General features: G+C 43.0%; 23 non-coding genes across 23 annotated transcripts; all 23 read right to left on the bottom strand.

The window, feature by feature from the left end:
• Positions 1 to 2,984: 2,984 nt before the first annotated feature.
• Positions 2,985 to 3,057, bottom strand: trnav-aac (transfer RNA valine (anticodon AAC)). The gene has a single exon. It is a non-coding gene; the product is annotated as a tRNA-Val (tRNA).
• A 438-nt stretch (positions 3,058 to 3,495) lies between these two features.
• On the bottom strand, positions 3,496 to 3,568 carry trnav-cac (transfer RNA valine (anticodon CAC)). The gene has a single exon. It is a non-coding gene; the product is annotated as a tRNA-Val (tRNA).
• A 439-nt stretch (positions 3,569 to 4,007) lies between these two features.
• On the bottom strand, positions 4,008 to 4,080 carry trnav-uac (transfer RNA valine (anticodon UAC)). Its single transcript has one exon. It is a non-coding gene; the product is annotated as a tRNA-Val (tRNA).
• Positions 4,081 to 4,519: 439 nt separating this feature from the next.
• trnav-uac (transfer RNA valine (anticodon UAC)) lies at positions 4,520 to 4,592 on the bottom strand. Its single transcript has one exon. It is a non-coding gene; the product is annotated as a tRNA-Val (tRNA).
• A 439-nt stretch (positions 4,593 to 5,031) lies between these two features.
• trnav-uac (transfer RNA valine (anticodon UAC)) lies at positions 5,032 to 5,104 on the bottom strand. The gene has a single exon. It is a non-coding gene; the product is annotated as a tRNA-Val (tRNA).
• A 439-nt stretch (positions 5,105 to 5,543) lies between these two features.
• trnav-uac (transfer RNA valine (anticodon UAC)) lies at positions 5,544 to 5,616 on the bottom strand. The gene has a single exon. It is a non-coding gene; the product is annotated as a tRNA-Val (tRNA).
• A 439-nt stretch (positions 5,617 to 6,055) lies between these two features.
• On the bottom strand, positions 6,056 to 6,128 carry trnav-uac (transfer RNA valine (anticodon UAC)). The gene has a single exon. It is a non-coding gene; the product is annotated as a tRNA-Val (tRNA).
• A 439-nt stretch (positions 6,129 to 6,567) lies between these two features.
• Positions 6,568 to 6,640, bottom strand: trnav-uac (transfer RNA valine (anticodon UAC)). Its single transcript has one exon. It is a non-coding gene; the product is annotated as a tRNA-Val (tRNA).
• Positions 6,641 to 7,589: 949 nt separating this feature from the next.
• trnav-uac (transfer RNA valine (anticodon UAC)) lies at positions 7,590 to 7,662 on the bottom strand. Its single transcript has one exon. It is a non-coding gene; the product is annotated as a tRNA-Val (tRNA).
• A 951-nt stretch (positions 7,663 to 8,613) lies between these two features.
• Positions 8,614 to 8,686, bottom strand: trnav-uac (transfer RNA valine (anticodon UAC)). Its single transcript has one exon. It is a non-coding gene; the product is annotated as a tRNA-Val (tRNA).
• A 1,975-nt stretch (positions 8,687 to 10,661) lies between these two features.
• On the bottom strand, positions 10,662 to 10,734 carry trnav-uac (transfer RNA valine (anticodon UAC)). The gene has a single exon. It is a non-coding gene; the product is annotated as a tRNA-Val (tRNA).
• A 949-nt stretch (positions 10,735 to 11,683) lies between these two features.
• trnav-uac (transfer RNA valine (anticodon UAC)) lies at positions 11,684 to 11,756 on the bottom strand. Its single transcript has one exon. It is a non-coding gene; the product is annotated as a tRNA-Val (tRNA).
• A 439-nt stretch (positions 11,757 to 12,195) lies between these two features.
• On the bottom strand, positions 12,196 to 12,268 carry trnav-cac (transfer RNA valine (anticodon CAC)). Its single transcript has one exon. It is a non-coding gene; the product is annotated as a tRNA-Val (tRNA).
• A 949-nt stretch (positions 12,269 to 13,217) lies between these two features.
• Positions 13,218 to 13,290, bottom strand: trnav-uac (transfer RNA valine (anticodon UAC)). Its single transcript has one exon. It is a non-coding gene; the product is annotated as a tRNA-Val (tRNA).
• A 439-nt stretch (positions 13,291 to 13,729) lies between these two features.
• On the bottom strand, positions 13,730 to 13,802 carry trnav-cac (transfer RNA valine (anticodon CAC)). The gene has a single exon. It is a non-coding gene; the product is annotated as a tRNA-Val (tRNA).
• Positions 13,803 to 14,751: 949 nt separating this feature from the next.
• On the bottom strand, positions 14,752 to 14,824 carry trnav-uac (transfer RNA valine (anticodon UAC)). The gene has a single exon. It is a non-coding gene; the product is annotated as a tRNA-Val (tRNA).
• Positions 14,825 to 16,269: 1,445 nt separating this feature from the next.
• trnav-uac (transfer RNA valine (anticodon UAC)) lies at positions 16,270 to 16,342 on the bottom strand. Its single transcript has one exon. It is a non-coding gene; the product is annotated as a tRNA-Val (tRNA).
• A 933-nt stretch (positions 16,343 to 17,275) lies between these two features.
• On the bottom strand, positions 17,276 to 17,348 carry trnav-uac (transfer RNA valine (anticodon UAC)). Its single transcript has one exon. It is a non-coding gene; the product is annotated as a tRNA-Val (tRNA).
• Positions 17,349 to 20,785: 3,437 nt separating this feature from the next.
• On the bottom strand, positions 20,786 to 20,858 carry trnav-cac (transfer RNA valine (anticodon CAC)). Its single transcript has one exon. It is a non-coding gene; the product is annotated as a tRNA-Val (tRNA).
• Positions 20,859 to 21,297: 439 nt separating this feature from the next.
• Positions 21,298 to 21,370, bottom strand: trnav-uac (transfer RNA valine (anticodon UAC)). The gene has a single exon. It is a non-coding gene; the product is annotated as a tRNA-Val (tRNA).
• A 439-nt stretch (positions 21,371 to 21,809) lies between these two features.
• Positions 21,810 to 21,882, bottom strand: trnav-uac (transfer RNA valine (anticodon UAC)). Its single transcript has one exon. It is a non-coding gene; the product is annotated as a tRNA-Val (tRNA).
• Positions 21,883 to 22,321: 439 nt separating this feature from the next.
• trnav-uac (transfer RNA valine (anticodon UAC)) lies at positions 22,322 to 22,394 on the bottom strand. The gene has a single exon. It is a non-coding gene; the product is annotated as a tRNA-Val (tRNA).
• A 439-nt stretch (positions 22,395 to 22,833) lies between these two features.
• trnav-uac (transfer RNA valine (anticodon UAC)) lies at positions 22,834 to 22,906 on the bottom strand. The gene has a single exon. It is a non-coding gene; the product is annotated as a tRNA-Val (tRNA).
• Positions 22,907 to 24,311: the final 1,405 nt, after the last annotated feature.

Below are 24,311 nucleotides of genomic sequence, written 5' to 3'. Positions count from 1 at the left end.
CATGTCTGAATGGGCACATCTCTCGTGGGCGTTTCCTCATACAATCAGAGCATGGAAGTCATCATGTCAACAATGGCTAAGCAGTAGGTCTACTCTGCTTTAAGACAAAACATTCACATCCAAACACCAAATGTTGACATCATTCGATACCTTTATAACACAAACGTCTACAAATCAACCGAGTAGCATGAGTTTTCTATGTTGGGAGACAACATGACAAAGCACTAGGTAAGTTTCCACTGAGTTTCATTTTGATTGAACTGGCTGCATTAGTACTGCTATCAAGATACATGGCGATTTAGAACATTCCTGTATCGATCACATGAGACTGACAGCTCACTTTGAGGATCTAAAGGCAAGCGCTCCCCGATAGCCTTTACACTGGCAACAAATCACTAAACAGCAGTGGTGTTTGTCATTCTATCAAGAAGCATGTTTCTGCCTGGTATCGAACCAGGGACCTTTTGCGTGTGAGGCGAACGTGATGACCACTACACTACAGAAACCTTGCATGTCTGAATGGGCACATCTCTCGTGGGCGTTTCCTCATACAATCAGAGCATGGAAGTCATCATGTCAACAATGGCTAAGCAGTAGGTCTACTCTGCTTTAAGACAAAACATTCACATCCAAACACCAAATGTTGACATCATTCGATACCTTTATAACACAAACGTCTACAAATCAACCGAGTAGCATGAGTTTTCTATGTTGGGAGACAACATGACAAAGCACTAGGTACGTTTCCACTGAGTTTCATTTTGATTGAACTGGCTGCATTAGTACTGCTATCAAGGTACATGGCGATTTAGAACATTCCTGTATCGATCACATGAGACTGACAGCTCACTTTGAGGATCTAAAGGGAAGAGCTCGCCGATAGCCTTAACACTGGCAACAACCACTAAACAGCAGTGGTGTTTGTCATTCTATCAAGAAGCATGTTTCTGCCTGGTATCGAACCAGGGACCTTTTGCGTGTGAGGCGAACGTGATGACCACTACACTACAGAAACCTTGCTTGTCTGAACGGGCACATCTCTCGTGGGCGTTTCCTCATTCTATCAGAGCATGGAAGTCATCATGTCAACAATGGCTAAGCAGTAGGTCTACTCTGCTTTAAGACAAAACATTCACATCGAAACACCAAATGTTGACATCATTCGATACCTTTATAAGACAAACGTCTACAAATCAACCGAGTAGCATGAGTTTTCTATGTTGGGAGACAACATGACAAAGCACTAGGTAAGTTTCCACGGAGTGTAATTTTGATTGAACCGGCTGCATTAGTACTGCTATCAAGGTACATGGCGATTTAGAACATTCCTGTATCGATCACATGAGACTGACAGCTCACTTTGAGGATCTAAAGGGAAGAGCTCCCCGATAGCCTTTACACTGGCAACAAACCACTAAACAGCAGTGGTGTTTGTCATTCTATCAAGAAGCATGTTTCTGCCTGGTATCGAACCAGGGACCTTTCGGATGTGAGGCAAACGTGATGACCACTACACTACAGAAACCTTGCTTGTCTGAACGGTCACATCTCTCGTGGGCGTTTCCTCATTCTATCAGAGCATGGAAGTCATCATGTCAACAATGGCTAAGCAGTAAGTCTACTCTGCTTTAAGACAAAACATTCACATCCAAACACCAAATGTTGATATCATTCGATACCTTTATAACACAAACGTCTACCAATCAACCGAGTAGCATGAGTTTTCTATGTTGGGAGACAACATGACAAAGCACTAGGTAAGTTTCCACTGAGTTTCATTTTGATTGAACTGGCTGCATTAGTACTGCTATCAAGGTACATGGCGAATTAGAACATTGCTGTATCGATCACATGAGACTGACAGCTCACTTTGAGGATCTAAAGGGAAGAGCTCCCCGATAGCCTTTACACTGGCAACAAACCACTAAACAGCAGTGGTGTTTGTCATTCTATCAAGACGCATGTTTCTGCCTGGTATCGAACTAGGGACCTTTCGCGTGTGAGGCGAACGTGATGACCACTACACTACAGAAACCTTGCATGTCTGAATGGGCACATCTCTCGTGGGCGTTTCCTCATACAATCAGAGCATGGAAGTCATCATGTCAACAATGGCTAAGCAGTAGGTCTACTCTGCTTTAAGACAAAACATTCACATCCAAACACCAAATGTTGACATCATTCGATACCTTTATAACACAAACGTCTACAAATCAACCGAGTAGCATGAGTTTTCTATGTTGGGAGACAACATGACAAAGCACTAGGTAAGTTTCCACTGAGTTTCATTTTGATTGAACTGGCTGCATTAGTACTGCTATCAAGGTACATGGCGATTTAGAACATTCCTGTATCGATCACATGAGACTGACAGCTCACTTTGAGGATCTAAAGGGAAGAGCTCGCCGATAGCCTTTACACAGGCAACAAACCACTAAACAGCAGTGGTGTGTATGTCATTCTATCAAGAAGCATGTTTTTGCCTGGTATCGAACCAGGGACCTTTCGCGTGTGAGGCGAACATGATGACCACTACACTACAGAAACCTTGCTTGTCTGAATGGGCACATCTCTCGTGGGCGTTTCCTCATTCTATCAGAGCATGGAAGTCATCATGTCAACAATGGCTAAGCAGTAGGTCTACTCTGCTTTAAGACAAAACATTCACATCGAAACACCAAATGTTGACATCATTCGATACCTTTATAACACAAACGTCTACAAATCAACCGAGTAGCATGAGTTTTCTATGTTGGGAGACAACATGACAAAGCACTAGGTAAGTTTCCACGGAGTGTAATTTTGATTGAACCGGCTGCATTAGTACTGCTATCAAGGTACATGGCGATTTAGAACATTCCTGTATCGATCACATGAGACTGACAGCTCACTTTGAGGATCTAAAGGCAAGCGCTCCCCGATAGCCTTTACACTGGCAACAAACCACTAAACAGCAGTGGTGTTTGTCATTCTATCAAGAAGCATGTTTCTGCCTGGTATCGAACCAGGGACCTTTCGCGTGTTAGGCGAACGTGATGAACACTACACTACAGAAACCTTGCCAGTCTGAATGGGCACATCTCTCGTGGGCATTTCCTCATACAATCAGAGCATGGAAGTCATCATGTCAACAATGGCTAAGCAGTAGGTCTACTCTGTTTAAGACAAAACATTCACATCCAAACCCCAAATGTTGACATCATTCGATCCCTTTATAACACAAACGTCTACAAATCAACCGAGTAGCATGAGTTTTCTATGTTGGGAGACAACATGACAAAGCACTAGGTAAGTTTCCACGGAGTTTCATTTTGATTGAAGCGGCTGCATTAGTACTGCTATCAAGGTACATGGCGATTTAGAACATTCCTGTATCTATCACATGAGACTGACAGCTTACTTTGAGGATCTAAAGGGAAGAGCTCCCTGATAGCCTTTACACTGGCAACAAACCACTAAACAGCAGTGGTGTGTTTGTCATTCTATCAAGAAGCATGTTTCTGCCTGGTATCGAACCAGGGACCATTCGCGTGTGAGGCAAACGTGATGACCACTACACTACAGAAACCTTGCATGTCTGAATGGTCACATCTCTCGTGGGCATTTCCTCATACAATCAGAGCATGGAAGTCATCATGTCAACAATGGCTAAGCAGTAGGTCTACTCTGCTTTAAGACAAAACATTCACATCCAAACACCAAATGTTGACATCATTCGATACCTTTATAACACAAACGTCTACAAATCAACCGAGTAGCATGAGTTTTCTACGTTGGGAGACAACATGACAAAGCACCAGGTAAGTTTCCACTGAGTTTCATTTTGATTGAACCGGCTGCATTAGTACTGCTATCAAGGTACATGGCGATTTAGAACATTCCTGTATCTATCACATGAGACTGACAGCTTACTTTGAGGATCTAAAGGGAAGAGCTCCCTGATAGCCTTTACACTGGCAACAAACCACTAAACAGCAGTGGTGTGTTTGTCATTCTATCAAGAAGCATGTTTCTGCCTGGTATCGAACCAGGGACCTTTCGCATGTAAGGCGAACGTGATGACCACTAGACTACAGAAACCTTGCTTGACTGAATGGGCACATCTCTCGTGGGCATTTTCTCATACAATCAGAGCATGGAAGTCATCATGTCAACAATGGCTAAGCAGTAGGTCTACTCTGCTTTAAGACAAAACATTCACATCCATACACCAAATGTTGACATCATTCGATACCTTTATAACACAAACGTCTACAAATCAACCGAGTAGCATGAGTTTTCTACGTTGGGAGACAACATGACAAAGCACCAGGTAAGTTTCCACTGAGTTTCATTTTGATTGAACCGGCTGCATTAGTACTGCTATCAAGGTACATGGCGATTTAGAACATTCCTGTATCTATCACATGAGACTGACAGCTTACTTTGAGGATCTAAAGGGAAGAGCTCCCTGATAGCCTTTACACTGGCAACAAACCACTAAACAGCAGTGGTGTGTTTGTCATTCTATCAAGAAGCATGTTTCTGCCTGGTATCGAACCAGGGACCTTTCGCGTGTAAGGCGAACGTGATGACCACTACACTACAGAAACCTTGCTTGTCTGAATGGGCACATCTCTCGTGGGCATGTCCTCATACAATCAGAGCATGGAAGTCATCATGTCAACAATGGCTAAGCAGTAGGTCTACTCTGCTTTAAGACAAAACATTCACATCCAAACCCCAAATGTTGACATCATTCGATCCCTTTATAACACAAACGTCTACAAATCAACCGAGTAGCATGAGTTTTCTACGTTGGGAGACAACATGACAAAGCACCAGGTAAGTTTCCACTGAGTTTCATTTTGATTGAACCGGCTGCATTAGTACTGCTATCAAGGTACATGGCGATTTAGAACATTCCTGTATCTATCACATGAGACTGACAGCTTACTTTGAGGACCTAAAGGGAAGAGCTCCCTGATAGCCTTTACACTGGCAACAAACCACTAAACAGCAGTGGTGTGTTTGCCATTCTATCAAAAAGCATGTTTCTGCATGGTATCGAACCAGGGACCTGTCGCGTGTAAGGCGAACGTGATGACCACTACACTACAGAAACCTTTAATGTCTAAATGGGCACATCTCTCGTGGGCATTTCCTCATACAATCAGAGCATGGAAGTCATCATGTCGACAATGGCTAAGCAGTAGGTCTACTCTGCTTTAAGACAAAACATTCACATCCAAACACCAAATGTTGACATCATTCGATACCTTTATAACACAAACGTCTACAAATCAACCGAGTAGCATGAGTTTTCTACGTTGGGAGACAACATGACAAAGCACCAGGTAAGTTTCCACTGAGTTTCATTTTGATTGAACCGGCTGCATTAGTACTGCTATCAAGGTACATGGCGATTTAGAACATTCCTGTATCTATCACATGAGACTGACAGCTTACTTTGAGGATCTAAAGGGAAGAGCTCCCTGATAGCCTTTACACTGGCAACAAACCACTAAACAGCAGTGGTGTGTTTGTCATTCTATCAAGAAGCATGTTTCTGCCTGGTATCGAACCAGGGACCTTTCGCGTGTAAGGCGAACGTGATGACCACTACACTACAGAAACCTTGCTTGTCTGAATGGGCACATCTCTCGTGGGCATTTCCTCATACAATCAGAGCATGGAAGTCATCATGTCAACAATGGCTAAGCAGTAGGTCTACTCTGCTTTAAGACAAAACATTCACATCCAAACCCCAAATGTTGACATCATTCGATCCCTTTATAACACAAACGTCTACAAATCAACCGAGTAGCATGAGTTTTCTACGTTGGGAGACAACATGACAAAGCACCAGGTAAGTTTCCACTGAGTTTCATTTTGATTGAAGCGGCTGCATTAGTACTGCTATCAAGGTACATGGCGATTTAGAACATTCCTGTATCTATCACATGAGACTGACAGCTTACTTTGAGGATCTAAAGGGAAGAGCTCCCTGATAGCCTTTACACTGGCAACAAACCACTAAACAGCAGTGGTGTGTTTGTCATTCTATCAAGAAGCATGTTTCTGCCTGGTATCGAACCAGGGACCTTTCGCGTGTAAGGCGAACGTGATGACCACTACACTACAGAAACCTTGCTTGTCTGAATGGGCACATCTCTCGTGGGCATGTCCTCATACAATCAGAGCATGGAAGTCATCATGTCAACAATGGCTAAGCAGTAGGTCTACTCTGCTTTAAGACAAAACATTCACATCCAAACCCCAAATGTTGACATCATTCGATCCCTTTATAACACAAACGTCTACAAATCAACCGAGTAGCATGAGTTTTCTACGTTGGGAGACAACATGACAAAGCACCAGGTAAGTTTCCACTGAGTTTCATTTTGATTGAACCGGCTGCATTAGTACTGCTATCAAGGTACATGGCGATTTAGAACATTCCTGTATCTATCACATGAGACTGACAGCTTACTTTGAGGACCTAAAGGGAAGAGCTCCCTGATAGCCTTTACACTGGCAACAAACCACTAAACAGCAGTGGTGTGTTTGCCATTCTATCAAAAAGCATGTTTCTGCATGGTATCGAACCAGGGACCTGTCGCGTGTAAGGCGAACGTGATGACCACTACACTACAGAAACCTTGCATGTCTAAATGGGCACATCTCTCGTGGGCATTTCCTCATACAATCAGAGCATGGAAGTCATCATGTCGACAATGGCTAAGCAGTAGGTCTACTCTGCTTTAAGACAAAACATTCACATCCAAACACCAAATGTTGACATCATTCGATACCTTTATAACACAAACGTCTACAAATCTACCGAGTAGCATGAGTTTTCTACGTTGGGAGACAACATGACAAAGCACCAGGTAAGTTTCCACTGAGTTTCATTTTGATTGAACCGGCTGCATTAGTACTGCTATCAAGGTACATGGCGATTTAGAACATTCCTGTATCTATCACATGAGACTGACAGCTTACTTTGAGGATCTAAAGGGAAGAGCTCCCTGATAGCCTTTACACTGGCAACAAACCACTAAACAGCAGTGGTGTTTGTCATTCTATCAAGAAGCATGTTTCTGCCTGGTATCGAAACAGGGACCTTTCGCGTGTGAGGCGAACGTGATGACCACTACACTACAGAAACCTTGCATGTCTGAATGGGCACATCTCTCGTGGGCATTTCCTCATACAATCAGAGCATGGAAGTCATCATGTCAACAATGGCTAAGCAGTAGGTCTACTCTGCTTTAAGACAAAACATTCACATCCAAACCCCAAATGTTGACATCATTCGATCCCTTTATAACACAAACGTCTACAAATCAACCGAGTAGCATGAGTTTTCTACGTTGGGAGACAACATGACAAAGCACCAGGTAAGTTTCCACTGAGTTTCATTTTGATTGAACCGGCTGCATTAGTACTGCTATCAAGGTACATGGCGATTTAGAACATTCCTGTATCTATCACATGAGACTGACAGCTTACTTTGAGGATCTAAAGGGAAGAGCTCCCTGATAGCCTTTACACTGGCAACAAACCACTAAACAGCAGTGGTGTGTTTGCCATTCTATCAAGAAGCATGTTTCTGCCTGGTATCGAACCAGGGACCTTTCGCGTGTAAGGCGAACGTGATGACCACTACACTACAGAAACCTTGCTTGTCTGAATGGGCACATCTCTCGTGGGCATTTCCTCATACAATCAGAGCATGGAAGTCATCATGTCGACAATGGCTAAGCAGTAGGTCTACTCTGCTTTAAGACAAAACATTCACATCCAAACACCAAATGTTGACATCATTCGATCCCTTTATAACACAAACGTCTACAAATCAACCGAGTAGCATGAGTTTTCTACGTTGGGAGACAACATGACAAAGCACCAGGTAAGTTTCCACTGAGTTTCATTTTGATTGAACCGGCTGCATTAGTACTGCTATCAAGGTACATGGCGATTTAGAACATTCCTGTATCTATCACATGAGACTGACAGCTTACTTTGAGGATCTAAAGGGAAGAGCTCCCTGATGGCCTTTACACTGGCAACAAACCACTAAACAGCAGTGGTGTGTTTGCCATTCTATCAAAAAGCATGTTTTTGCCTGGTATCAAACCAGGGACCTTTCGCATGTAAGGCGAACGTGATGACCACTAGACTACAGAAACCTTGCTTGACTGAATGGGCACATCTCTCGTGGGCATTTCCTCATACAATCAGAGCATGGAAGTCATCATGTCGACAATGGCTAAGCAGTAGGTCTACTCTGCTTTAAGACAAAACATTCACATCCAAACACCAAATGTTGACATCATTCGATACCTTTATAACACAAACGTCTACAAATCTACCGAGTAGCATGAGTTTTCTACGTTGGGAGACAACATGACAAAGCACCAGGTAAGTTTCCACTGAGTTTCATTTTGATTGAACCGGCTGCATTAGTACTGCTATCAAGGTACATGGCGATTTAGAACATTCCTGTATCTATCACATGAGACTGACAGCTTACTTTGAGGATCTAAAGGGAAGAGCTCCCTGATAGCCTTTACACTGGCAACAAACCACTAAACAGCAGTGGTGTGTTTGCCATTCTATCAAGAAGCATGTTTCTGCCTGGTATCGAACCAGGGACCTTTCGCATGTAAGGCGAACGTGATGACCACTACACTACAGAAACCTTGCTTGTCTGAATGGGCACATCTCTCGTGGGCATTTCCTCATACAATCAGAGCATGGAAGTCATCATGTCGACAATGGCTAAGCAGTAGGTCTACTCTGCTTTAAGACAAAACATTCACATCCAAACACCAAATGTTGACATCATTCGATCCCTTTATAACACAAACGTCTACAAATCAACCGAGTAGCATGAGTTTTCTACGTTGGGAGACAACATGACAAAGCACCAGGTAAGTTTCCACTGAGTTTCATTTTGATTGAACCGGCTGCATTAGTACTGCTATCAAGGTACATGGCGATTTAGAACATTCCTGTATCTATCACATGAGACTGACAGCTTACTTTGAGGATCTAAAGGGAAGAGCTCCCTGATAGCCTTTACACTGGCAACAAACCACTAAACAGCAGTGGTGTGTTTGCCATTCTATCAAGAAGCATGTTTCTGCCTGGTATCGAAACAGGGACCTTTCGCGTGTGAGGCGAACGTGATGACCACTACACTACAGAAACCTTGCATGTCTGAATGGGCACATCTCTCGTGGGCATTTCCTCATACAATCAGAGCATGGAAGTCATCATGTCAACAATGGCTAAGCAGTAGGTCTACTCTGCTTTAAGACAAAACATTCACATCCAAACACCAAATGTTGACATCATTCGATCCCTTTATAACACAAACGTCTACAAATCAACCGAGTAGCATGAGTTTTCTACGTTGGGAGACAACATGACAAAGCACCAGTTAAGTTTCCACTGAGTTTCATTTTGATTGAACCGGCTGCATTAGTACTGCTATCAAGGTACATGGCGATTTAGAACATTCCTGTATCTATCACATGAGACTGACAGCTTACTTTGAGGATCTAAAGGGAAGAGCTCCCTGATAGCCTTTACACTGGCAACAAACCACTAAACAGCAGTGGTGTGTTTGCCATTCTATCAAGAAGCATGTTTCTGCCTGGTATCGAAACAGGGACCTTTCGCGTGTGAGGCGAACGTGATGACCACTACACTACAGAAACCTTGCATGTCTGAATGGGCACATCTCTCGTGGGCATTTCCTCATACAATCAGAGCATGGAAGTCATCATGTCAACAATGGCTAAGCAGTAGGTCTACTCTGCTTTAAGACAAAACATTCACATCCAAACCCCAAATGTTGACATCATTCGATCCCTTTATAACACAAACGTCTACAAATCAACCGAGTAGCATGAGTTTTCTACGTTGGGAGACAACATGACAAAGCACCAGGTAAGTTTCCACTGAGTTTCATTTTGATTGAACCGGCTGCATTAGTACTGCTATCAAGGTACATGGCGATTTAGAACATTCCTGTATCTATCACATGAGACTGACAGCTTACTTTGAGGATCTAAAGGGAAGAGCTCCCTGATGGCCTTTACACTGGCAACAAACCACTAAACAGCAGTGGTGTGTTTGCCATTCTATCAAGAAGCATGTTTCTGCCTGGTATCGAAACAGGGACCTTTCGCGTGTGAGGCGAACGTGATGACCACTACACTACAGAAACCTTGCAGGTCTGAATTGGCACATCTCTCGTGGGCATTTCCTCATACAATCAGAGCATGGAAGTCATCATGTCAACAATGGCTAAGCAGTAGGTCTACTCTGCTTTAAGACAAAACATTCACATCCAAACCCCAAATGTTGACATCATTCGATCCCTTTATAACACAAACGTCTACAAATCAACCGAGTAACATGAGTTTTCTACGTTGGGAGACAACATGACAAAGCACCAGGTAAGTTTCCACTGAGTTTCATTTTGATTGAACCGGCTGCATTAGTACTGCTATCAAGGTACATGGCGATTTAGAACATTCCTGTATCTATCACATGAGACTGACAGCTTACTTTGAGGATCTAAAGGGAAGAGCTCCCTGATAGCCTTTACACTGGCAACAAACCACTAAACAGCAGTGGTGTGTTTGCCATTCTATCAAGAAGCATGTTTCTGCCTGGTATCGAACCAGGGACCTTTCGCGTGTAAGGCGAACGTGATGACCACTACACTACAGAAACCTTGCTTGTCTGAATGGGCACATCTCTCGTGGGCATTTCCTCATACAATCAGAGCATGGAAGTCATCATGTCGACAATGGCTAAGCAGTAGGTCTACTCTGCTTTAAGACAAAACATTCACATCCAAACACCAAATGTTGACATCATTCGATCCCTTTATAACACAAACGTCTACAAATCAACCGAGTAGCATGAGTTTTCTACGTTGGGAGACAACATGACAAAGCACCAGGTAAGTTTCCACTGAGTTTCATTTTGATTGAACCGGCTGCATTAGTACTGCTATCAAGGTACATGGCGATTTAGAACATTCCTGTATCTATCACATGAGACTGACAGCTTACTTTGAGGATCTAAAGGGAAGAGCTCCCTGATAGCCTTTACACTGGCAACAAACCACTAAACAGCAGTGGTGTTTGTCATTCTATCAAGAAGCATGTTTCTGCCTGGTATCGAAACAGGGACCTTTCGCGTGTGAGGCGAACGTGATGACCACTACACTACAGAAACCTTGCATGTCTGAATGGGCACATCTCTCGTGGGCATTTCCTCATACAATCAGAGCATGGAAGTCATCATGTCAACAATGGCTAAGCAGTAGGTCTACTCTGCTTTAAGACAAAACATTCACATCCAAACCCCAAATGTTGACATCATTCGATCCCTTTATAACACAAACGTCTACAAATCAACCGAGTAGCATGAGTTTTCTACGTTGGGAGACAATATGACAAAGCACCAGGTAAGTTTCCACTGAGTTTCATTTTGATTGAACCGGCTGCATTAGTACTGCTATCAAGGTACATGGCGATTTAGAACATTCCTGTATCTATCACATGAGACTGACAGCTTACTTTGAGGATCTAAAGGGAAGAGCTCCCTGATAGCCTTTACACTGGCAACAAACCACTAAACAGCAGTGGTGTGTTTGCCATTCTATCGAGAAGCATGTTTCTGCCTGGTATCGAACCAGGGACCTTTCGCGTGTAAGGCGAACGTGATGACCACTACACTACAGAAACCTTGCTTGTCTGAATGGGCACATCTCTCGTGGGCATTTCCTCATACAATCAGAGCATGGAAGTCATCATGTCAACAATGGCTAAGCAGTAGGTCTACTCTGCTTTAAGACAAAACATTCACATCCAAACCCCAAATGTTGACATCATTCGATCCCTTTATAACACAAACGTCTACAAATCAACCGAGTAGCATGAGTTTTCTACGTTGGGAGACAACATGACAAAGCACCAGGTAAGTTTCCACTGAGTTTCATTTTGATTGAACCGGCTGCATTAGTACTGCTATCAAGGTACATGGCGATTTAGAACATTCCTGTATCTATCACATGAGACTGACAGCTTACTTTGAGGATCTAAAGGGAAGAGCTCCCTGATGGCCTTTACACTGGCAACAAACCACTAAACAGCAGTGGTGTGTTTGCCATTCTATCAAGAAGCATGTTTCTGCCTGGTATCGAACCAGGGACCTTTCGCGTGTGAGGCGAACGTGATGACCACTACACTACAGAAACCTTGCTTGTCTGAATGGGCACATCTCTCGTGGGCATTTCCTCATACAATCAGAGCATGGAAGTCATCATGTCGACAATGGCTAAGCAGTAGGTCTACTCTGCTTTAAGACAAAACATTCACATCCAAACACCAAATGTTGACATCATTCGATCCCTTTATAACACAAACGTCTACAAATCAACCGAGTAGCATGAGTTTTCTACGTTGGGAGACAACATGACAAAGCACCAGGTAAGTTTCCACTGAGTTTCATTTTGATTGAACCGGCTGCATTAGTACTGCTATCAAGGTACATGGCGATTTAGAACATTCCTGTATCTATCACATGAGACTGACAGCTTACTTTGAGGATCTAAAGGGAAGAGCTCCCTGATTGCCTTTACACTGGCAACAAACCACTAAACAGCAGTGGTGTTTGTCATTCTATCAAGAAGCATGTTTCTGCCTGGTATCGAAACAGGGACCTTTCGCGTGTGAGGTGAACGTGATGACCACTACACTACAGAAACCTTGCATGTCTGAATGGGCACATCTCTCGTGGGCATTTCCTCATACAATCAGAGCATGGAAGTCATCATGTCAACAATGGCTAAGCAGTAGGTCTACTCTGCTTTAAGACAAAACATTCACATCCAAACCCCAAATGTTGACATCATTCGATCCCTTTATAACACAAACGTCTACAAATCAACCGAGTAGCATGAGTTTTCTACGTTGGGAGACAACATGACAAAGCACCAGGTAAGTTTCCACTGAGTTTCATTTTGATTGAACCGGCTGCATTAGTACTGCTATCAAGGTACATGGCGATTTAGAACATTCCTGTATCTATCACATGAGACTGACAGCTTACTTTGAGGATCTAAAGGGAAGAGCTCCCTGATAGCCTTTACACTGGCAACAAACCACTAAACAGCAGTGGTGTGTTTGCCATTCTATCGAGAAGCATGTTTCTGCCTGGTATCGAACCAGGGACCTTTCGCGTGTAAGGCGAACGTGATGACCACTACACTACAGAAACCTTGCTTGTCTGAATGGGCACATCTCTCGTGGGCATTTCCTCATACAATCAGAGCATGGAAGTCATCATGTCAACAATGGCTAAGCAGTAGGTCTACTCTGCTTTAAGACAAAACATTCACATCCAAACCCCAAATGTTGACATCATTCGATCCCTTTATAACACAAACGTCTACAAATCAACCGAGTAGCATGAGTTTTCTACGTTGGGAGACAACATGACAAAGCACCAGGTAAGTTTCCACTGAGTTTCATTTTGATTGAACCGGCTGCATTAGTACTGCTATCAAGGTACATGGCGATTTAGAACATTCCTGTATCTATCACATGAGACTGACAGCTTACTTTGAGGATCTAAAGGGAAGAGCTCCCTGATGGCCTTTACACTGGCAACAAACCACTAAACAGCAGTGGTGTGTTTGCCATTCTATCAAGAAGCATGTTTCTGCCTGGTATCGAACCAGGGACCTTTCGCGTGTGAGGCGAACGTGATGACCACTACACTACAGAAACCTTGCTTGTCTGAATGGGCACATCTCTCGTGGGCATTTCCTCATACAATCAGAGCATGGAAGTCATCATGTCGACAATGGCTAAGCAGTAGGTCTACTCTGCTTTAAGACAAAACATTCACATCCAAACACCAAATGTTGACATCATTCGATCCCTTTATAACACAAACGTCTACAAATCAACCGAGTAGCATGAGTTTTCTACGTTGGGAGACAACATGACAAAGCACCAGGTAAGTTTCCACTGAGTTTCATTTTGATTGAACCGGCTGCATTAGTACTGCTATCAAGGTACATGGCGATTTAGAACATTCCTGTATCTATCACATGAGACTGACAGCTTACTTTGAGGATCTAAAGGGAAGAGCTCCCTGATTGCCTTTACACTGGCAACAAACCACTAAACAGCAGTGGTGTTTGTCATTCTATCAAGAAGCATGTTTCTGCCTGGTATCGAAACAGGGACCTTTCGCGTGTGAGGTGAACGTGATGACCACTACACTACAGAAACCTTGCATGTCTGAATGGGCACATCTCTCGTGGGCATTTCCTCATACAATCAGAGCATGGAAGTCATCATGTCAACAATGGCTAAGCAGTAGGTCTACTCTGCTTTAAGACAAAACATTCACATCCAAACCCCAAATGTTGACATCATTCGATCCCTTTATAACACAAACGTCTACAAATCAACCGAGTAGCATGAGTTTTCTACGTTGGGAGACAACATGACAAAGCACCAGGTAAGTTTCCACTGAGTTTCATTTTGATTGAACCGGCTGCATTAGTACTGCTATCAAGGTACATGGCGATTTAGAACATTCCTGTATCTATCACATGAGACTGACAGCTTACTTTGAGGATCTAAAGGGAAGAGCTCCCTGATAGCCTTTACACTGGCAACAAACCACTAAACAGCAGTGGTGTGTTTGCCATTCTATCAAGAAGCATGTTTCTGCCTGGTATCGAACCAGGGACCTTTCGCGTGTAAGGCGAACGTGATGACCACTACACTACAGAAACCTTGCTTGTCTGAATGGGCACATCTCTCGTGGGCATTTCCTCATACAATCAGAGCATGGAAGTCATCATGTCAACAATGGCTAAGCAGTAGGTCTACTCTGCTTTAAGACAAAACATTCACATCCAAACCCCAAATGTTGACATCATTCGATCCCTTTATAACACAAACGTCTACAAATCAACCGAGTAGCATGAGTTTTCTACGTTGGGAGACAACATGACAAAGCACCAGGTAAGTTTCCACTGAGTTTCATTTTGATTGAACCGGCTGCATTAGTACTGCTATCAAGGTACATGGCGATTTAGAACATTCCTGTATCTATCACATGAGACTGACAGCTTACTTTGAGGATCTAAAGGGAAGAGCTCCCTGATGGCCTTTACACTGGCAACAAACCACTAAACAGCAGTGGTGTGTTTGCCATTCTATCAAAAAGCATGTTTTTGCCTGGTATCAAACCAGGGACCTTTCGCATGTAAGGCGAACGTGATGACCACTAGACTACAGAAACCTTGCTTGATTGAATGGGCACATCTCTCGTGGGCATTTCCTCATACAATCAGAGCATGGAAGTCATCATGTCGACAATGGCTAAGCAGTAGGTCTACTCTGCTTTAAGACAAAACATTCACATCCAAACACCAAATGTTGACATCATTCGATACCTTTATAACACAAACGTCTACAAATCTACCGAGTAGCATGAGTTTTCTACGTTGGGAGACAACATGACAAAGCACCAGGTAAGTTTCCACTGAGTTTCATTTTGATTGAACCGGCTGCATTAGTACTGCTATCAAGGTACATGGCGATTTAGAACATTCCTGTATCTATCACATGAGACTGACAGCTTACTTTGAGGATCTAAAGGGAAGAGCTCCCTGATAGCCTTTACACTGGCAACAAACCACTAAACAGCAGTGGTGTTTGTCATTCTATCAAGAAGCATGTTTCTGCCTGGTATCGCGTGTGAGGCGAACGTGATGACCACTACACTACAGAAACCTTGCATGTCTGAATGGGCACATCTCTCGTGGGCATTTCCTCATACCATCAGAGCATGGAAGTCATCATGTCAACAATGGCTAAGCAGTAGGTCTACTCTGCTTTAAGACAAAACATTCACATCCAAACACCAAATGTTGACATAATTCGATCCCTTTATAACACAAACGTCTACAAATCAACCGAGTAGCATGAGTTTTCTACGTTGGGAGACAACATGACAAAGCACCAGGTAAGTTTCCACTGAGTTTCATTTTGATTGAACCGGCTGCATTAGTACTGCTATCAAGGTACATGGCGATTTAGAACATTCCTGTATCTATCACATGAGACTGACAGCTTACTTTGAGGACCTAAAGGGAAGAGCTCCCTGATAGCCTTTACACTGGCAACAAACCACTAAACAGCAGTGGTGTGTTTGCCATTCTATCAAAAAGCATGTTTCTGCATGGTATCGAACCAGGGACCTGTCGCGTGTAAGGCGAACGTGATGACCACTACACTACAGAAACCTTGCATGTCTAAATGGGCACATCTCTCGTGGGCATTTCCTCATACCATCAGAGCATGGAAGTCATCATGTCAACAATGGCTAAGCAGTAGGTCTACTCTGCTTTAAGACAAAACATTCACATCCAAACCCCAAATGTTGACATAATTCGATCCCTTTATAACACAAACGTCTACAAATCTACCGAGTAGCATGAGTTTTCTACGTTGGGAGACAACATGACAAAGCACCAGGTAAGTTTCCACTGAGTTTCATTTTGATTGAACCGGCTGCATTAGTACTGCTATCAAGGTACATGGCGATTTAGAACATTCCTGTATCTATCACATGAGACTGACAGCTTACTTTGAGGATCTAAAGGGAAGAGCTCCCTGATAGCCTTTACACTGGCAACAAACCACTAAACAGCAGTGGTGTTTGTCATTCTATCAAGAAGCATGTTTCTGCCTGGTATCGCGTGTGAGGCGAACGTGATGACCACTACACTACAGAAACCTTGCATGTCTGAATGGGCACATCTCTCGTGGGCATTTCCTCATACCATCAGAGCATGGAAGTCATCATGTCAACAATGGCTAAGCAGTAGGTCTACTCTGCTTTAAGACAAAACATTCACATCCAAACCCCAAATGTTGACATAATTCGATCCCTTTATAACACAAACGTCTACAAATCAACCGAGTAGCATGAGTTTTCTACGTTGGGAGACAACATGACAAAGCACCAGGTAAGTTTCCACTGAGTTTCATTTTGATTGAACCGGCTGCATTAGTACTGCTATCAAGGTACATGGCGATTTAGAACATTCCTGTATCTATCACATGAGACTGACAGCTTACTTTGAGGACCTAAAGGGAAGAGCTCCCTGATAGCCTTTACACTGGCAACAAACCACTAAACAGCAGTGGTGTGTTTGCCATTCTATCAAAAAGCATGTTTCTGCATGGTATCGAACCAGGGACCTGTCGCGTGTAAGGCGAACGTGATGACCACTACACTACAGAAACCTTGCATGTCTAAATGGGCACATCTCTCGTGGGCATTTCCTCATACAATCAGAACATGGAAGTCATCATGTCGACAATGGCTAAGCAGTAGGTCTACTCTGCTTTAAGACAAAACATTCACATCCAAACACCAAATGTTGACATCATTCGATACCTTTATAACACAAACGTCTACAAATCTACCGAGTAGCATGAGTTTTCTACGTTGGGAGACAACATGACAAAGCACCAGGTAAGTTTTCACTGAGTTTCATTTTGATTGAACCGGCTGCATTAGTACTGCTATCAAGGTACATGGCGATTTAGAACATTCCTGTATCTATTACATGAGACTGACAGCTTACTTTGAGGATCTAAAGGGAAGAGCTCCCTGATAGCCTTTACACTGGCAACAAACCACTAAACAGCAGTGGTGTTTGTCATTCTATCAAGAAGCATGTTTCTGCCTGGTATCGAAACAGGGACCTTTCGCGTGTGAGGTAGTGTTGCACGGTATACCGATACTAGAGTAGTATCGCGATACTTCATCATTAAAAACGGTACTATACCCAGTTTGCTTAGTATCGGTGCTATAGGACTAAGTGCGTTTTTTTTTTAAAGAGCAGTATTTCCAAAGAGTGCCACACGGGGGCAGTGTGCGCGTACAGCAGTGCAGCGCTTGCCTCCTCTCTGCAGAATAAGAAGAACCGGTGTACGATGGCTGATAATACAAGCAATATTGCGGACCGTCCTCAGCTTGTTGAAAAACTACACGCACTAAGCGAAATATGGAATTATTTGCATACATTTCAGACAGTCATGGCAACCCCGTGGACACATCAAAACCGGTCTGCAAACGGTGCTTTAAAGCTGTACCAACCAAAGGAGCCAATCGATTCTTTTTACATAAAATGCGCTTTCGTTTGACCCACCCAAGGTGCCGTAATGCACAGAACAGTTGGTAATGCTGAAATGGCAGCTAAAGCAAACACAGTGTGTTCGCAGCTCGCAGCAGAAGTGCTGTGTGGAAATACTTTGGATCCGAAGCAGATACAGATGGAAAACCGAAGGACATGAACAAGCCAGTTTGCAGGCGGTGCTTTCGGAACATTTCAACGAAGGGCGCTAAAGTCTGGTTTATACTTGACGCGCCGCGAGCAGCGCGAGGGTCCGCGCGGTGAAAATGATGTAATCGCGGTAGCCTCGCACGCTGTCAATTCGCGAGGTCGTGCACCTCTAGAATTTTGTAACTTAGCGCGCGCCGCAGCGCAATGAACAGTCAGGAATTAAAGCACTTGTACGTCACTTTCAAGGTCCATTTCAATATTTCCCAGCACGTTAAACTTTAGTTAAATATTTATACATATACTCGAAATTATTCGCTTTTTTATCACATTATTTAATGGTTGTTTATTTTCAAAACGCTCAATTTTAACGTCTTCACGTTCTCTCATGTTTCGTCCTGGAATTACAAGAGGCTCGTATTTGTTAACGTAATACAAGAGAATGGTTCAGTCAGACAGCTATTTGTTTCAAGCATTTTCAAGCACGCGGACAAGGTGTGCGGACTCGCGCGCTACGGTCACTCGCGAAAGTTTAAACCTAGCTTAACACAACAAATCTGGCCAAACACCTGAAGGCACGCATATTTGTACAAAACATTCCAAGAGGTTGGTGATTATTCCCATTTCTAGTATTATAGCATACAAAATTATGTGTCCGATTATGGTATCCTAGCAAATGTCATATTCTTGGTTTAAGACAGTGGTTCCCAAAGTGGGGGGCGCGCCCCCTAGGTGGGGCGCGGAGCTATTGCAGGGGGGGCGCGGAGCTTGAAAGTAAAACGTGCACATGTGTCAATATTAGGGATGCACCGATTCCGATATTAATATCTGAAAAAATTCTAGATCGGGTATCGGGGACAATGTGACCGATCCATAAAAACAGATCTATTCAGTCAAATTCTATGCTTGTATTGCTTGCCTTTCGGAGTTAGTTCAACCTTAATACTCGCGCTGGTGGTATTCCACTTATTTGCTGGTTGACCAAAATAAACCTGGGCTCCAGCAATACTTCACTGTTCATACATGAACTGGTGAGTTGTCCAAAGCTCATTTAATGCGTTACTTACAGAAATAAAATAAAGAGCAGTGGTCTGACTCGGTCTACGGCAGAAAGCTAAAAAAAACAATATTCCATACGCGCGCTCCACTCGCTCCCTTAAAGAGACAGTAGCCTACACATATTTCTGGCCGTTACATGCTTTGTGCTCTGCGTGATGTCTGCGCTTGCAAACTAGCCGCATATGTATTGCTGTTTCTCTTATTTCATCTCCTTATTTATTTTAAATTATATTTAGAATTCTTGAACCATTTAAAAGGTTTCTTACAGTTTATTTTTTTCATGTTTAACCAAAGTTGTGAACCTATTGTTTTTGTAAGTTTTCAACACATCCCTAGTCAGTAATGGGGGGGGGCGCGCAAAAATATTCTCATCTACTAAAGGGGGGCATGGCAGAAAAAGTTTGGGAACCACTGGTTTAAGAGCCGTAAGTGCGACAGCATACAGGGAGAAAAAAAGAGTGATCGTACTACAATGGATCAATCATCTATGAATACTGAAGTTTTAGTTACTTAAAGAGTTAAAGTTGTTTAAAGTATACTTAAAATACACTTTTTGCACTAGCCTTTTTTAACTTCTAAATGTGAATTCCAGAGTGCACTACTATTATTTATGTTAATTTATATTAATGTGCAATTATTTATTTTTCTGTTTTAATGTGGTAGGGACTACACCTTTTATTTATTTGACATTTGTGAAACAAAATACAATATTCATTTGTTTGTTTATAAAAAATAAATAAAAAGCCTTTAAAACGGAAATGAGCACAGTATCTGACTTTGGTATCGAAAATCGTATCGAATTTCAATACTTTTTAAAGTATCGTATCGAAGTTGTAATTCTTAGTATCGTGACAACACTAGTGTGAGGCGAACGTGATGACCACTACACTACAGAAACCTTGCATGTCTCAATGGGCACATCTCTCGTGGGCATTTCCTCATACAATCAGAGCATGGAAGTCATCATGTCAACAATGGCTAAGCAGTAGGTCTACTCTGCTTTAAGACAAAACATTCACATCCAAACCCCAAATGTTGACATCATTCGATCCCTTTATAACACAAACGTCTACAAATCAACCGAGTAGCATGAGTTTTCTACGTTGGGAGACAACATGACAAAGCACCAGGTAAGTTTCCACTGAGTTTCATTTTGATTGAACCGGCTGCATTAGTACTGCTATCAAGGTACATGGCGATTTAGAACATTCCTGTATCGATCACATGAGACTGACAGCTTACTTTGAGGATCTAAAGGGAAGAGCTCCCTGATAGCCTTTACACTGGCAACAAACCACTAAACAGCAGTGGTGTTTGTCATTCTATCAAGAAGCATGTTTCTGCCTGGTATCGAACCAGGGACCTTTCGCGTGTGAGGCGAACGTGATGACCACTACACTACAGAAACCTTGCATGTCGGAATGGGCACATCTCTCGTGGGCATTTCCTCATACAATCAGAGCATGGAAGTCATCATGTCAACAATGGCTAAGCAGTAGGTCTACTCTGCTTTAAGACAAAACATTCACATCCAAACCCCAAATGTTGACATCATTCGATCCCTTTATAACACAAACGTCTACAAATCAACCGAGTAGCATGAGTTTTCTACGTTGGGAGACAACATGACAAAGCACCAGGTAAGTTTCCACTGAGTTTCATTTTGATTGAACCGGCTGCATTAGTACTGCTATCAAGGTACATGGCGATTTAGAACATTCCTGTATCTATCACATGAGACTGACAGCTTACTTTGAGGATCTAAAGGGAAGAGCTCCCTGATAGCCTTTACACTGGCAACAAACCACTAAACAGCAGTGGTGTGTTTGCCATTCTATCAAGAAGCATGTTTCTGCCTGGTATCGAACCAGGGACCTTTCGCGTGTAAGGCGAACGTGATGACCACTACACTGCAGAAACCTTGCTTGTCTGAATGGGCACATCTCTCGTGGGCATTTCCTCATACAATCAGAGCATGGAAGTCATCATGTCAACAATGGCTAAGCAGTAGGTCTACTCTGCTTTAAGACAAAACATTCACATCCAAACCCCAAATGTTGACATCATTCGATCCCTTTATAACACAAACGTCTACAAATCAACCGAGTAGCATGAGTTTTCTACGTTGGGAGACAACATGACAAAGCACCAGGTAAGTTTCCACTGAGTTTCATTTTGATTGAACCGGCTGCATTAGTACTGCTATCAAGGTACATGGCGATTTAGAACATTCCTGTATCTATCACATGAGACTGACAGCTTACTTTGAGGATCTAAAGGGAAGAGCTCCCTGATAGCCTTTACACTGGCAACAAACCACTAAACAGCAGTGGTGTGTTTGCCATTCTATCAAGAAGCATGTTTCTGCCTGGTATCGAACCAGGGACCTTTCGCGTGTAAGGCGAACGTGATGACCACTACACTACAGAAACCTTGCTTGTCTGAATGGGCACATCTCTCGTGGGCATTTCCTCATACAATCAGAGCATGGAAGTCATCATGTCAACAATGGCTAAGCAGTAGGTCTACTCTGCTTTAAGACAAAACATTCACACCCAAACCCCAAATGTTGACATCATTCGATCCCTTTATAACACAAACGTCTACAAATCAACCGAGTAGCATGAGTTTTCTACGTTGGGAGACAACATGACAAAGCACCAGGTAAGTTTCCACTGAGTTTCATTTTGATTGAACCGGCTGCATTAGTACTGCTATCAAGGTACATGGCGATTTAGAACATTCCTGTATCTATCACATGAGACTGACAGCTTACTTTGAGGATCTAAAGGGAAGAGCTCCCTGATAGCCTTTACACTGGCAACAAACCACTAAACAGCAGTGGTGTGTTTGTCATTCTATCAAGAAGCATGTTTCTGCCTGGTATCGAACCAGGGACCTTTCGCGTGTAAGGCGAACGTGATGACCACTACACTACAGAAACCTTGCTTGTCTGAATGGGCACATCTCTCGTGGGCATTTCCTCATACAATCAGAGCATGGAAGTCATCATGTCAACAATGGCTAAGCAGTAGGTCTACTCTGCTTTAAGACAAAACATTCACATCCAAACCCCAAATGTTGACATCATTCGATCCCTTTATAACACAAACGTCTACAAATCAACCGAGTAGCATGAGTTTTCTACGTTGGGAGACAACATGACAAAGCACCAGGTAAGTTTCCACTGAGTTTCATTTTGATTGAACCGGCTGCATTAGTACTGCTATCAAGGTACATGGCGATTTAGAACATTCCTGTATCTATCACATGAGACTGACAGCTTACTTTGAGGATCTAAAGGGAAGAGCTCCCTGATAGCCTTTACACTGGCAACAAACCACTAAACAGCAGTGGTGTGTTTGTCATTCTATCAAGAAGCATGTTTCTGCCTGGTATCGAACCAGGGACCTTTCGCGTGTAAGGCGAACGTGATGACCACTACACTACAGAAACCTTGCTTGTCTGAATGGGCACATCTCTCGTGGGCATTTCCTCATACAATCAGAGCATGGAAGTCATCATGTCAACAATGGCTAAGCAGTAGGTCTACTCTGCTTTAAGACAAAACATTCACATCCAAACCCCAAATGTTGACATCATTCGATCCCTTTATAACACAAACGTCTACAAATCAACCGAGTAGCATGAGTTTTCTACGTTGGGAGACAACACGACAAAGCACCAGGTAAGTTTCCACTGAGTTTCATTTTGATTGAACCGGCTGCATTAGTACTGCTATCAAGGTACATGGCGATTTAGAACATTCCTGTATCTATCACATGAGACTGACAGCTTACTTTGAGGATCTAAAGGGAAGAGCTCCCTGATGGCCTTTACACTGGCAACAAACCACTAAACAGCAGTGGTGTGTTTGCCATTCTATCAAAAAGCATGTTTTTGCCTGATATCGAACCAGGGACCATTCGCGTGTGAGGCGAACGTGATGACCACTACACTACAGAAACCTTGCATGTCTGAATGGGCACATCTCTCGTGGGCATTTCCTCATACAATCAGAGCATGGAAGTCATCATGTCAACAATGGCTAAGCAGTAGGTCTACTCTGCTTTAAGACAAAACATTCACATCCAAACCCCAAATGTTGACATCATTCGATCCCTTTATAACACAAACGTCTACAAATCAACCGAGTAGCATGAGTTTTCTACGTTGGGAGACAACACGACAAAGCACCAGGTAAGTTTCCACTGAGTTTCATTTTGATTGAACCGGCTGCATTAGTACTGCTATCAAGGTACATGGCGATTTAGAACATTCCTGTATCTATCACATGAGACTGACAGCTTACTTTGAGGATCTAAAGGGAAGAGCTCCCTGATGGCCTTTACACTGGCAACAAACCACTAAACAGCAGTGGTGTGTTTGCCATTCTATCAAAAAGCATGTTTTTGCCTGGTATCGAACCAGGGACCTTTCGCGTGTGAGGCGAACGTGATGACCACTACACTACAGAAACCTTGCATGTCTGAATGGGCACATCTCTCGTGGGCATTTCCTCATACAAACAGAGCATGGAAGTCATCATGTCAACAATGGCTAAGCAGTAGGTCTACTCTGCTTTAAGACAAAACATTCACATCCAAACCCCAAATGTTGACATCATTCGATCCCTTTATAACACAAACGTCTACAAATCAACCGAGTAGCATGAGTTTTCTACGTTGGGAGACAACATGACAAAGCACCAGGTAAGTTTCCACTGAGTTTCATTTTGATTGAACCGGCTGCATTAGTACTGCTATCAAGGTACATGGCGATTTAGAACATTCCTGTATCTATCACATGAGACTGACAGCTTACTTTGAGGATCTAAAGGGAAGAGCTCCCTGATAGCCTT

Source organism: Brachyhypopomus gauderio, unplaced genomic scaffold (genome assembly GCF_052324685.1).
Source record: "Brachyhypopomus gauderio isolate BG-103 unplaced genomic scaffold, BGAUD_0.2 sc51, whole genome shotgun sequence".
Lineage (NCBI taxonomy): Eukaryota > Metazoa > Chordata > Actinopteri > Gymnotiformes > Hypopomidae > Brachyhypopomus > Brachyhypopomus gauderio.
This window is presented reverse-complemented; position numbering and strand designations above follow the sequence as displayed.